Source organism: Macaca fascicularis, chromosome 13 (genome assembly GCF_037993035.2).
Source record: "Macaca fascicularis isolate 582-1 chromosome 13, T2T-MFA8v1.1".
Taxonomy (NCBI): domain Eukaryota; kingdom Metazoa; phylum Chordata; class Mammalia; order Primates; family Cercopithecidae; genus Macaca; species Macaca fascicularis.
The window spans coordinates 9,129,411-9,144,953 of NC_088387.1; positions in this window are offsets into that span (position 1 = coordinate 9,129,411).

The following is a 15,543-nucleotide window of genomic DNA, read 5'->3' on the forward strand; positions in this document are numbered from 1 at the left end:
GGGCAGAACCACTTAATCACTGGGTATGGGCTTTGGTAAGTTTGTGTGGCCCAGTTGTCTTTTTAAATTGATCTTGGGAATAGTTTCCTCTTCCCCTGCAATGGAAAGAAATTGAATCCTTGTCCATATGACATTCATGTCATCTCATTGAGTAACACAGAATAGATGAGGGTTGATCACGTTTCTCTAAACTTTGGAGGAAAAAAAAACAGTAAGAACTGTAAACATTGACTCCACATGTACTTTGGTGTTCTCCTAAGTGGTCTTCAGTTAACACTCTATGACAGTTGGTAAAATCCGTTCAAACATAATTTTTAAGATTGTGTTAACTACATACGTGGAAATTTTAAATATTTATAAAGTGGCTTATATGTAGACTATAAACATTGTTAGGATAAAAATCCTATTATTTATGGAATTAATGAAATAAAGAACAAAATAGTATTTATTCTCTTACCAAGGTACTAACCTTATGAAGGCAAATAGAGACAGTTAATGTTAGGGCTGGGATTTAACTAAGAAGTTCTAGGGTGGCAAACAAAGCTTCATTTAGAATTTGTAACAGTATACCATCCTTATGATTCCTTCATTTTTCTGGTTGCCATAAGGTACGTGGTGTTTGCCAGTAAGTAATTTTATGACAAGGCCAAAACTAAAATCCAAGCCCCAAGTGACTCTTAGTCCAAAGGCTGTGGAAGTTAATGTGGAACAGTGTCAAAAACCTCCGAATTGGAATTCAGAGAACTCAGATTGGGTGCCTATTTAGTCCCAATTTTTCACATGGCTAATTTGATATGGATTTAGTAGTTACTAATTCATGCTTAATCATAGATAGTAATTATGAGGAAGCCAGATCCTCTCTGGGTCTGTTTCCTTAACGAAGAACCCAAAGTTCCATTGCCCTTGAGCTCCTCTCAACAATGACGTCTTCGCAGCAGTCCAGATCTACGAGCAGAGGGTGGCCCAAATGCTGCGTGTATCTTTAGAAGGTTTTTAAGACAAAGGGAATGGCCCTAAAGGAACTGAAAAGCATGAGGAGACCACTCTAGACCTCAAAGGAGATGCAAAGTTGATGGAAGATTAAAGCTGCTGAAAATAAAGAAAGAAAAGATTCTTTCAAGGCACAGAACCTCAGAATGTCATGAAGTAACCACATGAATGAGAAAAATAACCAACAAGATAGACAGAACCATCGCCTTTCATCTGTTGTTGTCTGCTGAATGTCTGTATTTCACGATCATTTGCCGTTGATAATGATTAATTCATGTCACGTTATTTTCTCCATAGGCAAATGCCCTCCTATATTCAAGAAAAAGTGTCCTTGTGAAATTGAATTCGACTACATTCATTAAGATTTAAATGTATCTGTATCTTTTGATGTAACTATAAGCCTTCACTGAGCACTCACTGTGTCCCAAGAATTGCTTTAAATGTTTTCACCGCACTAATCTTCACAACAGTTCTATGAGTGGACTTCATTATCGACCACATCCTGCAGAAGCACAGAGAGGGTCAGTAAGTCACCAAGCACTGCCCAGTTGGTGAATGATGGAGCCAGGATGCAAACACAGGCAGCTGGACTCTCTGGCTTGAACTTTTTCACAGCTACATGTTTATCACACGTATCTGCTCACATTTTATTTCTAACTGGAGTCTGGGAGTATGGGACATTTGGGCATAATGCAGTTACTTTTCAAGGACATAAGAATTAAAAATATAAAATGTCACCTGTGAATCAATGAAGAAAAATAATTGAGGAAGTGAGGTAATTTTTTAAATGTGCTATCTGCTAAGTTTGAAAATCAACGACAAAATTTTCAAGAATCTTTGCCTTGCCACAGATGTTACCATAGAGTGTTGTTAAGCTAGCAAGATGAGTTCCTTCTGTACTTGAAGTAGGTGGACCCTGTACTTCTGGACTTGATTCAGTAATAAATGGACTGCATGTCTGGATAGCAAATTGTGTGCTGTTGTTAGATATAAGGAGCAGAGACTAAAAGACTGAGCTGTCGCCTTTCACCCATGGCAGTGGCTCAGTGCCTTCATTCACGTGCTCCGGGAACTTTCCCTTACAGACAGTATCCTGTAAAAAACCTACTAGTGCTCTCCAGAGAATCATTTCTACAAGTCCAGTGTTTAATGTTTTTCAATGACAATAGGTGAATGTCAGCAGCAAGCCAAGTACCATTTCCTAGAATGGTGTGGCAAAATATTACACTTGGATGCATTTTTTTTGTTACATATCACATAGTGTAGGCTCTCTATAAATACTGGCTAAATTTAATAGATTTGATAAGCAGAAACGAAGAAGCATTTTCTATAGGAATCATCCTCAGACTTCAAGACATAATTTTTGAATATCTTTCTAATAGTTTAATTGACTTTCTTTCATTTTCCAAAATTGATATCTATTATTGGTCACCTATTGGTATAGATCTATAGACAGATCAAATTATTGTGATTTGGAGAGGAGCATTGACAATACAAACCCAGATTTTTATCCTATGAGAAAATATCCAATAAGTAATGATGTATTTTTTTAAAGGCCAATTTAACAACAAATCAAAATTCTGTTTTGTTTCAGAAAGAAGAAGCAGAATGATAATTCTCTTAAGGTAATTAAGAATTTTACAAATGAAAAGGTTCATTCATAGTATCTGGATAAAAGAAGAAAGGGAAGGAGAGAAGAAGGGAGGTAAAATGAAAATGAAAACAAAAAGGAGAGGGGCAAACAGAAATTTTCTTCCCAAGCAGCAACTGTGGAGGAAGGCCAGTGTCCTGACAGTGTCGATTGTGTGGATGTGTGCTAAACTTGATTTTTATTTTTCACTTGTCCTGTTCAACATAATGGAAAATCTGTGGCAAAACTTTAACCAGTGTTAATTCATGTCCACCAAAAGAATTGCACAACCTCTTTATCCATGTAAGATGGACCACATAATACTAAAATGCTCAATAATATCTCATTAAAATGTTTTGGGTTTTTTTCTTTCTGTTTTTGAGACAGAGAGTCACTCTGTCACCCCAGCTGGAGTGCAGTGGCACGATCTCTGCTCGCTGCAACCTCCAGCTCCTGGGCTCCAGCAATCCTCCCATCTCAGCATCCTGAGTAGCTGGGACTACAGGTGCACACCACCATGCCTGGCTAATTTTTGTATTTCTTTGCAGAGATGGAGTTTCACCATGTTTCCCAGGCTGGTCTTGAACTCCTGAACTGAAGTGATCTGCCCAGCCTGGCCTCCCAGAGTGCTGGGATTACAGGTGTGAGCCTCTGTTTGTTTTATTTTATTTTATTTTTTAAGAAAAGAAGAGCTACCATTAGCAGTAGAGTAGTGTTTTCATTAAAGAATGTGCAAGAAAAAATTAAAATAAGACCCAAAGTAAGCCTGAAAAAGTCACATTCAAGGCTAGGGACTAGCAGAGAGAAAACATGTCAGGATTCCAATAGAAACCTCTAAACTAAAGCAGAAACACACTACATTGCTTTCATTGATTGATTTTCGACAAACTATTTTTCCTAACTCACCCTTGTGTTCTAATAAAATTTGTAACTTGACATACCTAATACCCCTGGTTTGGCCCAGGCCTGTTATGCCGCCCTCTTCCCCAGTTTTACAGGTTTCTTATCACCTTCCCCATCTTCAAGCTCACAGAAATCCTGTAAAGAGGACCGACCCAGGAAATATGCCTATTAAATAGGCGATTTTTTAAAATAGGAGAATTTGGTACCAATTCAGAAAAAGACTTGATGACAATGTTAGGTGTTGAACAAAGGTTATCCCAAACTAAGCAGATCAAACTGGAACGCAGAAAGGAGCAGGCTCCCCCTCTAGGAATTTCTGTTGGTTAGAATGTTCCTGAGCTTAGCATCTCCATGTACGGTCTCCAGAGTTAATGTACCATATTTTCCATGGTTTGATGAAGACTCCAGAGCCCTTAAGATATGAATTGCTATAATTCCTAAATCAAACAGCATTCAATTCAGTTCCAGACCATTTCAGGGTAATAAGACCGGTATTTCTTATTTTAATTAGTCATTTTATACTTCTAACAACTTCTTTGACAATCTCGGATTACTTGTTTGTTTATATGTGATAAAAGCCATGTTTCGCTAAAAATACGAATGCTACATTTGAATGTCCATTTACATTTTAGTAGTTATGGAAATAAACTATCGAGCCCTTTAGATTATGGCTTTTTATAGACACTGAATACAATCACCTAATCTATTTTAATATTATCCCTTTCAGCTGTCTCGTGAGCATCCCCCTAACACGGCAGAGATATCAAGTTGATAACATAAATTCAAGACAAAATGCCTCAACACTCATCAGAAACTGTCTTTTAGTTTGCAGAGAAATTTGTGCCTGACATTTGAAATTTTCAAGATAAATAAAAAAAGTCATGTGGCCACATGGAAGTATTATGTTCTATTTCTAGATTTTAAACTCCTTCAGTATGAAGAATATTTCTTCTCCTTGTATCCTGAATACAGTCTCTTTGTACATGATGCTTACCCAAGAAAAATTTTATTGCATTAATAAATACAAAGACAAGTGGGGTTCACGTTGTGATTTAAAACTATTTTTTCTCCAAGTCTTTATGCTAGTTAGTGAAAGCATCCCTCAAGCACAAAAAACAACTAAAATAATATGAAAACGTATATAAACATATAGATGTGTGTATAGATACATAGATACAATGATACATATTCATCCTTTGATCACTGACAGTTATATATTTCTTATTGATTATATATCTACTATGTTTAATGTTCCACATCACATATTTTTTAATAAATTAATTCCAGCTGAGCACGGTGGCTCATGGCTGTAATCCAGGTACTTTGGGGGGTCATAGCAGAAGGATTGCTTGTGCTCAGGAGTTCGGGACCAGATTGGAAACATGGTGAGACCCAATCTCTACAAAAAGTGGGGAAAAAAAATTAACCTGGCATGGTGGTGTTTCTGTAATCCTAGCTGCTCGGGAAGTTGACGTGGGAGAATTGCTTGAGCCTGGGAGGTCGAGGCTGCACAGCACTGAAGCCTGGGTGACAGAGTGAGATCGTCTCAAAATTTTTATTGTTATATAAAATAAAATAAATTAATTCTTAGCATAGGCATACAAAGGGAATTACATTCTCCATGTCACAAAGAAGCAAAATAATGCTTCTTTTAAAGCTTCTTTGTGCATTATTTTGCATAGCTGAAATGTACCAGAGTCAGGATTTGGTCTAAACTATACCCGCCTATCTTCAGGTAGCACAATCACTCATTTCAGCCCTCACTCCCACGGCTGGTAGAATGCTGGAGTGACTCATCCTGAGTGCAAGCTGAGTGGCCCCAGATGCCATGCCCGTGAAAGGGAGCTGAGACACTGATCCAGTCTCTCCAAGTCTTTCGGTGTTTGCTCAAAGGTTATTACTAAACTTTAAAACCAAAACAGCTCTAAATATACACGTTCCTCAAAATTAGATATGCTGGCAAGAGAAATGGAGACCAAGTTTTTAAAGCTCAAAATGAATTTCAGCGTTACAGAGTTCTATATACATCGGGACCATTTGGAAGCCCCAAGGAGGCAACCTGCGATGGGAATCAAAGCTCTCGTCGCCACTCCTCCAGCCCCCAGTGTGTGACCTTAACAAGTCACTTATGTTCCTTAGAATGCAGTGTCCTTCCTTCTGATGAAATTGTACATAAAATTAAAATGTAGAAAACAAATACAAGAGGAACTGCTGGCTGCCACCCAGGCAGCCTCCCTCCCGATGCCTCAGTCACAGCTTCTGGGCCTCTCGGTGAAACTCTGGGATCCTGAGTACTTAGGTACCTGTCAGTCTAAGCCATGTGATCATGAAACTCCTAACTACAGCCACGACTAATGTAATTTTTTAGAATTCCTATGGGAACCAGTTTACAAAAACAGAACCCGTGAGTCATGATCATGATCATATGGGTCACCAAGAAACATAACTTCCAGAATGTATTCTTGGTTTCTGTAACTGCAAGTTGCAAATGCCCTGAAAAGGTATGATTTTGTTCCAGATACAAAGAATAGATGTGGCTGCTTTACAAGCTTGAGAACCACAGATGCAGGCCCAACCTTGCTAGAATCGGCTAATGAAATGCTGGATGTGGAGGCGACCTCACGAGACACTGCAGGCCCAGAGAGGCGAATGTAGGGGCCGTGGTCACGAAATGGTATCAGACCCATAAGCTGAAGGGTCATCTAGGGAGTGCAGGCCAGTGAGAAGAGAGGAGCCCAGGATAGACCCCAGGGACCCAGGATGGACGCCAGAGACCTGAGGGAGCCTCCTGCTCACTCAGGAGCAGCCAGCCGGAGTGAGGCCAGCAGGAGAGGATGCTGTGTCAAAGGCCAGGAGTTCTGGAAGGAGGGAGCTTCCTGAGCTTCCAGAGTTGCTGAACGTGCTGAAGGCTGAGTAAGGGGGCAACAAAGCAGCCCAGTCTGTGGCAGCCTTGACAAGAACACAGGGAGGGCAGCAAGGGGCGGAAGCCTGGCCCTCATGGGTCCAGGAGGAGCCCGCAGGGAAGAAGCTGGTCTGGTGTGGTCAGTGCCACCAGCAGAGCTGCCTGTTCTGACACCCTGTGCTTGGAAGTCAGTGCCCCATGCCAGCCTAGACATTCTTATGACTTTGGTCTTTGAATTTGCTTTGTAAGTGAAGTCTGATGGGACTATGGGCAGAAAAGCATGCACTGGGGCGCTGGGCCTTCATGTCTGCATAGTCCCACCTCTTCCTTTGGCCTCCAGGAGAAGGGGCCTCCCCAACTCCCAACCCCCAACCCCGAACCCCAGGCTCTGCCCGGCCTCCTCCTCTCCCTCCTGCCCATCACCACCACCACTGCCACCCTCCACCACATGTTGACTAAGACAGACCACCGTTCTACAGTCATCCTCCACCCCGCCCCCTAATCCCCAGTGAGACCTGGGCCAGGATGTGTGAAGGTCGGGCTCAGTCGTGGGCCTCATGATATCTCGGGCAGGGGCCCATGGCCATCTCCGTCCCTCAGTGCATTCGGGGGCAGCTCTGTGGTATTTTCTTGCCCACCCACGATCCAGGTCCAGAGAGCATCTGGTGCAGAGGCTGCAATCTCTGGAGAGGTGTCCGCCACAGGGGTTGCACAGCCACCTGGGAAGGGAATATTAACTTCCCGCCTGAGTGGGCCCTACATTCTTGTTGTGCACGGGGTCCGGCAAGTTATGTAGCTAGTGAAGGCAGTAACTTTACAAGGTTCAACTTTGAAAAGGAGCAGAGAGGTGGCACAGAAACTGGCAGGAAATGTAAAATCAAACAACATTTCTCATTTTTTAGGGTGGGCAGTGCTGCGTACGTCTGTATGGTTTTGGGGATAAACGCGTAGGAGAGAAAGACTGAGGCAGCGAGAGGGGGATGGGAGGAGAGCTACAGGTGGGAAGCCCTTTTGAAGCAACAAGAGCTAGCGGTGAGCCACGCGGCCTTCGCCTAGCAACGCAGGAAGGAGAAAGGCAGAGGTTTGGTGACGGCAGGATGAGGAAAGGCGAGGCTGCCCCCTTCCATTTAACACATCACATCTAAGTAATTGCCCTGTCTGAGAGTGAAGGTGGAGGAGGCATGTGGAAGTCGGTGGAGAGATGCCAGTCCCGGCAAGGGGAGAGCAGGAGAACCAGAGGGTCTAGTGGAATGGACAGCTTCCTCTGCACCACTTTTCACAATGTTTAGTTCTTTTGTCTCTTTACCTGTGTTATTTGCATTTTTGTCTCTCTCCCTGATAAGAATGTGAACTCTGTGAGAAGCCCTGCCCCCAGGCCCAGGGCCTGGCTCATGATGGAACTCAGCAAAGTTATTAGTAGAAAAAGGGGCCAAGGAAGGCAGGTGAGGAGGTGGTGTCAGGTCTCGTAGCCTAATGTAATCATTATTCAGGTTTAGCCTATGTCTCCTAGAAAAAGGTGTGCATTTGACAAAAAGGTGTGCTCCTCTGAGGTGAACTGCAGGCCAGGATCATTTTCTCCCCATTTTAATGTAAAGAAACTGAGGAATATATGTGTGAAATGGATCACAGATTGATTGATTGATTGATTGATTGATTGAGACGGAGTTTTGCTCTTGTCGCCCAGGCTGGAGTGCAACAGCACGATCTTGGCTCACTGTAATCTCCGTCTCCTGGGTTCAAGCAATTCTCCTGCCTCAGCCTCCCAAGTACATGGGACTACAGGCATGTGCCACTATGCCCGGCCAATTTTTTTTTTTTTTTTTTTTTTTGCATTTTTAGTGGAGATGGGGTTTCACCATTTTGGCCAGGCTGGTCTCGAACTCCTGACCTCAGGTAATCTGCCCGCCTTGGCCTCCCAAAGTGCTGAGATAACAGTTGTGAGCCACCGTGCCCTGCCCAGGTCTTTATATTGTAGAACACTTTCCAAATTTACAAAATACATTCACGTGTATTATTTTATTTTGCTTCCACAACAACTACAGCAGGTGACCTAGATGGTTATGACTATTCCCATTTTGTAGAATTCAGAGGGACTAATGTTGCACCATTGATACATGGTAGATTTAGAGCCCAGGCCATTGGGTTTCTAGTTTTGTGCACTTTTGACCTCACTGCCCACCTTTATAACCAGATACTGGCCACAGATAGTCATGGTTCTGCAGTCAGCTGCCCCAAATCCCTGAGGGAATTAACTGGGGTTAATTCCGAGTTCCCTGGGGACTAGGGATCTCTTACTCTTCTCTCCAGAACTGGGATCTGCTTCTCTCCACTCTAGCCCAAAAGGCTGGCTGGAAAGTAGGATACTAGCCTCAAAAGGGGAAGAAACTCAAATGATTTCATGATAACTGAGTAGCAAAGGGAAATGGCCACAATCCAAATCCTTCTTGCTCCATGCACATCTCCTAGATGGAAACAGTGAATTCAAAGAGATATATGGCCAAGGGAGAATGCCCAATTCCCCAGGGCTGCTTCCAGGACCCAGATGTCAGTAGCGGTGCTGGAGAGGGACGACTTATAACCATATGCCAATAACTTCAAACAGAACTTCAGATGGCTTTCATGGACCCCAGACACTTTTGCCTGCGTAAGTCCCTTCATCCATAAAAATAAGATTAAAAATAATATTTTCCAACTGTGTTGATATAAAACAAATATATTAATATTTTATATTAAATTTTTTTCTAACCTTAAACTGTATTTTTTTTTCTGAATTTATAAGAAATGAAAACATTTTTGTGCTCTACTAAAAGTATTGCAGACCTTAGGCGCTGTGCCCCTAGGCCTAATATGTTGGCCAGAGCTGGCTTCAAAATTCCAGGCCCTCCCTGAGCCACATGCTCTGCCTTCTCTCCCTGTTGTTTTTTGCTGTTGTGTTTTAGTTTTCAAAAATGATGACTAATCACAACCATGTCATAATAGAAGAGCAAAGAAGGAAAACTTGTATTTCTTCTCTATGATGTGAGAGAATTCTCAAATCTCTGGCTACGGTTTTAATCCTCTGCTTTTGTTAAGCTTCCAAGCATTGCGTTGTCACCAAATACGTTAGTGCTACAAAATATCATTAAGTCAGCTGAGCTCACCCTTCCAGCTGTTACAATAAATGGGCAAAATAAAGGAAAACCAAAACCCCAAGCGGTTTTAACAACGTGATGATTGATGATTGAGTTCTATTTCTCTTTCCTCTTCCCCTGTATTTGGCTGCAAACGACTTACACCACCTCCCCAGCGTTTTTGGCCCTTGAGTAGGAGTGTGCCCTTGCCAATGTAGAGAAATCGAGCTAGGCTTTCATGCTTGGAATCCACTATGTATTCAACTCCCAAGCCTTTTGAGCTTCAGCCATAATTAGTTGTAATGTGTTTATGGGGCCAAGAGAATTTAAAACATGCAAGACATGAGTCAGGACAGGATGATATCAAAATCCTTATTTATTCTGGGTTTTAGTCTAATCTCATTGGGTTCCACACGCATCATTGTTTTTCTTGAATATTAGCAAGGTAGGGAAAGAGGGAAAATCCCTGCAGGATTTAGACATTCAGGCCCATACCCAATCCTTGTGGAAGGGTTTATGTTTCTTAAACTCATATCCTAGACAATGGGCTCAGCCCTGGAAGGTCATGTTTTGTTTTCCTTTCATTTGGCTAATAACCCAGTAAATATTTGCTCTCATGACCAAAAATCATCCTGAAATGTATGCAAGCATATTGAATGTCAAAAAAAAAGCATGGGCATATGTTGAAAAGTCATGGAAGAGGAAGAAAGAATGACATTGCAAAGCTGCCTTCACTCTCTGCAGCCACTGAGCAGTTCTAAGGGAACTGCTAATACAGTGATGCAAAATCTGTGCAAGAACCCCTTGTAAATTCTTTCCATTTCCATGGCCCGTGCATTCGATGAACACTATTTGCTAAAGACGAAGCCTGGACTGGCTTCAGAGAGCAGCCAAGTAGGCAACACATTCCACAGTATTCCTTGAAAACCTTTAAGAAAGTACACTTCCCCTCAGAGAGATCCCAACCTACACCCATCTCTAGCCCCACTCCTCAGACCTACCATCTTCTATCCTACTACTGTCCGTTCATTCATAAATGGACACTTGTGTTACTCCCGTCTTTTAGCTATTGTGAATAACACTGCCATGAACATGGTGTACAAATAGGAGTTGTTAGTATTATCTTCATCTTGTAAAGGAGGACATGGACACAGAGAAGGAAGTCACTGTTAAAAGTCATACAACTGGTGGTAGTGGAACCAGGATTTGAACCCAGAGCGGTGGACTCCAAATCCCATACCAAGTACATTTGTGCCTTGATCCATTTATTAAAAGCAAGCAGAGTAAGAGGGTCAAGAACTATCATATATATGTTAAATTTCTTTCTTCCTAGCCCATCAATGCCCAAAAAGTACTTACAACTTACTAAAATAGTTAAATAGATAACACGTAACATTGAAAACCATTACAAAAAGAATGAGCCAGAAGCAAGTAATAGGAGAATGTTGGGGGAAGGATATAAGAAGCCCTGGCTGCTTAGCTTAATGGAAATGGTGGCAGGTCTTTCTGGAACATCAATTTTTCTCCAATATTTGGGGAAAGATACTAGTTTATTTCATTGGTAATGTAAAGTCATGCTTTTATATTAGAAGAGATACTGACATGACTTAAAAAAGAAGTTTACATAAATTTTCATATTTTGTACTTTTTTTTTTTAAGACAAGGTCTTGCTCTGTTGTCCAGGCTGGAGAGCAGTGGCATGATTATGTCTCATTGCAGCCTCCAACTCCTGGACTCGAGTGATCCTCCCACCTCAGCCTCCTGAGTAGCTGGGACTGCAGTCACACACCACCGCCCACCACTCCTGCCTAATTTTTTGTAATTTTCGGAGAGATGGGGTTTCACCATGTTGCCCAGGATGGTTTCAAACTCCTGGGCTCAAGGTATCCTCCCACCTCTGCCTCCCAAAGTGTTGGGAGTACAGGCGTGAGCCACCAGGCCTGGAGAGTACATTTTTATTTTACAAATTTTATCAAAAAAATTTTCAACTGTAAGCAAAAGTATAGAAATTTTAATATAGCGAGTCCCCGTATTGCCTCTCCAAACTTAACAATTAGTGAGATTTTTGTATCATTCATTCCTATTTCTCTTTCTGCCTTCCTTCTCCCTTTCTTCTTTTCTTTTTAATTGGTAAAGTCATTTAAAATAAATTCCAGCCTTCATGTCATTTCACACCTGTGTACTTAGCATATGTGTCTTTTAAAAAAAGACAGATATTTTGTTACATAACTAACATGCCATTACCACATTTTAGAAATTAAAAACTAATTTCTTGGTGAAATATGACACTCCTTCCATATTCAGACTTCGCGGAGTGTATCCGTTTGTCTATTGCCATTTGGCCTGTGTGAATCAGGATCTCAACAAGATTCATATATTTTGTGGCTGATAGCCTCTTAAGACTCTTAATCCACAGCTGGTTCCACCCGGCTTTTGTGTCACTGGTTTTTGGAAGGTCAACCAGGTCAGTTGTCCCATAGAAGTCTCTCCCTGGGTGCTTCTGTTAGCTTCTTCTCGATGTCATTTAACCGATAGTTCTGTCTCTGTATTTTCTGTAAATTGAAGGTTAGTGCTAAAGAATCCATTGGATTCTTCCAATGCAACTCTAAATCTTCTGTGTTTTGCTTTTTCTACAAGAATATTTCTTTCTTTTTTTTTTTTTTTTTTTGAGACGGAGTCTCGCTGTGTCGCCCAGGCTGGAGTGCAGTGGCGGAGCGAGATGGAATTGCGCTTGTCACCCAGGCTGGAATGCAGCGTTGCAATCTCGGCTCACTGCAACCTCCGCCTCCCGGGTTCAAGCCATTCTCCTGCCTCAACCTCCTGAGTAGCTGGGATTACAAGCGTGCACTACCATGTCCAGCTAATTTTTATATTTTTTGAAAAGACAGGGTTTCACAACGTTAGCCAGGCTAGTCTCGAACTCCTGACCTCAGGTGACTCGCCCACCTTGGCCTCCCAAAGTGCTATAATAATATTTCATAAGTGAAACTGGGCACTCCTTATTACATCCTATCAAAAGACCCCTACTGTCAGGCTGTCCCTCTCTTAGTAAGGTTCAGATGGTGACAGCCACTTTTTCCAATATGAAAACCGCTACCAAACTTGCATTTATTGGTTTCCTCGTTGATCATTTGTGCCCCCCTGAAGCAGGTACTTCATGATAGTTCCAAAACAGTGACTTTTGAATTATGCAGTAGCTCTGCATAACAAACTATCCCAAAACTTGACGGCCTAAAACAATTATTTGTGCACAATTCCACAGGTCACAGTTTGGGTAGAGCTTTGTTGAGCAGTTTTTTTCTGATACAGCCATGTGGCATTAGCTGGATTCCTTCATTCTACTGCATCCAGCTGGTACCTGGGCTGGCAAGTCCAACAAGGTCTTGCTCATGGGCCTGGCTCCTCAGTGGTCATCCTCTCTTTCCAAATGGTTAGCTTGGGCTTCCTTGTAGCGTGATGGTCTCTGGGTTGCTCTTGTGACTGCCTTTGAAGAGGGTGTTCTAGTGACAAAGGCAGAAGCTATGGGTCTCTTAAGGCCCAGCCTTGAGAGCTACAGAGCGTCCCATCCATCTCATTCAATTGGCCAGAACATGTCATGGGACCATTGTAGGTCAAAAGGATTTGAAATAGACGCTACCTCTTGCTGGGGAGGTCACAAGGTCACAGTGCAAAAGAGGATGGGAAGTACCATTGTGGCCATCTTTGGGAGCACAATCGCAATTATGTGGGGGCACATGAGGTGGTGACAGTCTAATCCCTCCACCATAAAGTTCCCACCACACTTCCATCTCACTGTGTCCTCCACTTGTGTGCTTTGCAAAGTCAGATCATCCATTACAGGTCATAAAGGGTGACCTTCTAATTTGGTTTATTTTTCCACCTTTTTTTGTAAATAATTTTCTTTCATTAACTAGGGCTATCACATTAGTCCTCGCAAGGCACGATAAATGGTTTGTTCCTTTCCTTCCATTGCCAACGTTCAAAGGATTTGAAGTCCTAATTACCTACAATGGTCACCAGTGAATTATTTTTTGTTTAGCGTGTGTACTTCATTTTGTTTTGTTGTTGTTTCTAAACTCCCCTTGTCAATAGCATGGAGAGTTCATGTTTTTACACATTTAGTGTATTTTGGTAATTAAGCATCATTTTTTGATGCTCAATTTGCTCTGTCTTTGGCCAGTGGTCCCCTTGCATATTGTCTAGTGTGTTATTTTGACATATGCCCACTAGTCCTCGATAGCTTCCGTTTGTTTCTGACACACCAAAATGTCCCACTTCATTTACATATTTTCTGTCCCAGAACTGATTTCTTCCATTGGGAAATAGTATTTACAGATCACCCTTTAGGCACTAGGAGTAGTTAGTGCTGCAATGTTGCCTTTGCTTTCAGGTTGGGCCAGTTAAAAAAAAAAAAAAAAAAAAAATTAAATCATGAGTTAATCCTGATAGTTTCAATTACATTGCAGGAATTTTTCTTATCCCCTTTGGCTTTACACTTGTCCTTTTTTTTCTCTTATGTTAAAAATATTGGCTTCAAATTATTCATTTGCTATATCATACAAACTATGTAGAATTATCACAAAGTATTATTACTAATGTTGCTACTAAAAGTAAGACTGCAGAATGGAGTTGAACACTGTGTGGCAGCATTATTTGTTCCTATAAAATATTTCCTCATGCATGCACAGGTTAAATAATGTCTTCTAAAGTCACTTGAAATCATTATTTTCTCTGTGTGATTATGTCACCAAATTGATGTAGAGTTGGCTCATTCATTTAAAATGTATGTTTTTTGAATCTACAAAACATTGACATGATTCAAAGGTATCTGGTTTCCTTCTGTCCCCTGTGCCCTCTTCTACAGATAATGATTTATATTTATTTTTTATTTATCTCTTCAGGGTTGCTTTTTGAAAATGTAAGCAAATCAGTAAATATATTTAATCATCTCTCTTTCTTACACGAAAGGTTTGTGTTCTACATTTCTCCCTTTTTTTTTTTTTTTTGCATCAACTTTCTTTGTGTAGATGCTCTATTGTTTATTCCCACAGTCCCCTATTAATGGAGACACCTGGGTTGATTCCAGTCCTCTGCTAATACAAATATGCTGCAGTGAATAATTTTGTGCATATGCCTTATAGTATTTTTGGCTATGTGTCTAAAGGATGGATTCCTAGAAGTGAGAGCTCTGTTTCAAAGGGTCAAATCCTATGTAAGTTTTCTGGACGTTGCCTAATTTCCCTCCATAAGGGGTCATACCCTTTTACACCTTTCCTAGCAATATAGAATAGGGCCTGTTTCCTCACAGGCTCATCCACAAACGATGCTGACAAACATGAGTTTTTGCCAATCTGGTGGCTAAGCATACTCTTAATTTGCATTTCTTTCGTTCTAGCATCTTTTCCTGTATTCAAGGGCCATTTCTTTTATCCTGGCAACTGCCTGCTGATGTCCTTCACACATTTTTCCAACAGAGTCTTCATCTTTTTCTTCATAAATCTTAGGAGCTCTTTATGATGAATGGCATTAGCCTTTATCCTACAAGTCTGCCAAGGTTTGCCTTTGGAATCTGTTTGTGGTGGTTTTTGCCCTCACAGATTTTGAGACAACACCTGACATCTTGAAGCAATTCCATGGTGACAGGGCCTCCCAGGCCAAGACTGCACACCAAGGTTCTGTGGAAACATCTGAGAAGTTGCTTCTCAGACTCAGTTAAGCTACTGAAAGTTATAATCAGACTCAACTCTAAGCCTCCTGGATCCCACTTCACAAGTCAATCTGATCAGAAGTGTCTTACCACAAAGGGAGGCTGAGGCTTGTCCCTTTGCTTAGAAGCAATGGAAGTGTCAGGGAACCCTTAGAGAGGGCGGCGGCTTCAGAGACCTTCAGGAGGTGCCCTCATTCCTGCAGCTGCTCAGCTTAGATGGGACCTGTGGCTGTGGTTTTTGAGCACTGTCCCTGCCTGAGTCTGGGGGGAGAATCATGTCTTTCTGACACAATGCTCAACT